Below are 1452 nucleotides of genomic sequence, written 5' to 3'. Positions count from 1 at the left end.
ACGCATAATGTCGGAAAGCGCAAGTTAAATCCCCAATTACTGACTTCGTTCTTAAATAAATCACTACTCGCCATTTATACTTGTATCACTGTGTAGATTCTTTTATAATTTAATGATGTAAATCACATAAAATACGTCACTCAACAAGTTCAACCATTTCCTTTATTATTTTTCTCAAAAGATCTAAGATCAAAAACAGTTATCAAGATATATTGTACTTAGCTTCAGAAATACATCATCTTTATATAGAAACTGCATCCTTGATGTACTATTCTGTATTGTATGACATTAGATAAATGCTCCAGTACCGCCGCTGGTGGTTTAATTCATGAGAAATAAACATAACTTTTTGCGCCCAACCATGCGCGTGCTAAAATATACAGACCAACGAAGCTTTTCAAAGTAGAAATTAAGCAAACCGAATATTTATCAAATTGATTATTTCTAGAACATATGCATGAACAACAAGTACTATAATCGGAAATATATTTACATGTCATATATGCACCCGGATGCTCAAAATCACAATACAATGCTAATATCCAATATTTGTGTTCCAGCGAGTGAATACCAAACAGACAAGGACCAAACCAGCTCTACAGACACAGACTCTCTCATAAGCAACAAGGTGCAGGCTATTTAATTTGGATATTACTTATTCTGTTAAGGAATAGGCAAACTCAGCAAATAGAGCTCTTGGTGTTCTTATCTGTAAATTTTATTTAGCGGGTGGTATGCCATTTTCAGTTTGTAATAAACTGTATGATAATCTTGATCAGCCCATACTTTCGTACGGTTTGGCGATCAGGGCCCTCAAGCAATTCAGGTGTATTGATTCTGTTCAAAACAGAGCTACTCGTTCCTTCATTGCGGTTAATAACAAAACTCCAAATCTATCAGTCCGTGGCGAATTAGGGTGCACAAGCTCACTTACAAAACTGCATATTGAAATATTTCGTGTTTGGCGGCAAACTTCAAGTGGTCGATCCCAATAGACTGCTTTATTGAATTAGTAAATGGTCTAGAAAGTTCCGTAAATCCTGGGTAAACGATGTTTTGGATTTGATTAATAGTTTAGATCTAACTGTCTCTGACGGTCTGCATTTAACCAAATTCGATTTTACCCGTCTAAAATATATGTTATTAGCGTTAGATGAGCATAATTGGTAATCAGAATTGTGGGATGATAGAGGCTTACAAAATGGAAATATGCTTCGTACTTATCGATTGTTCAAACACTCGCTGTCTGCTGAACCCTATGTTACATGTATTATGAATAGGTCTCATCGTAGTATCTTAAGTAAGTTACGCTGCGGCACATTACCCTTACAAGTTGAAATTGGTAGATTTGGAAAGCCTATCACGCCTTTACAGGATAGAATTTGTAAATTATGTAATAATAAAGTTGTAGAAGATACATTTTCTCATTAACTGTCCATTTTATTCTGACTT

The sequence above is a fragment of the Haliotis cracherodii genome, unplaced genomic scaffold (genome assembly GCF_022045235.1).
Source record: "Haliotis cracherodii isolate W230 unplaced genomic scaffold, xgHalCrac1.p SCAF_16, whole genome shotgun sequence".
NCBI lineage: Eukaryota > Metazoa > Mollusca > Gastropoda > Lepetellida > Haliotidae > Haliotis > Haliotis cracherodii.
This window is presented reverse-complemented; position numbering follows the sequence as displayed.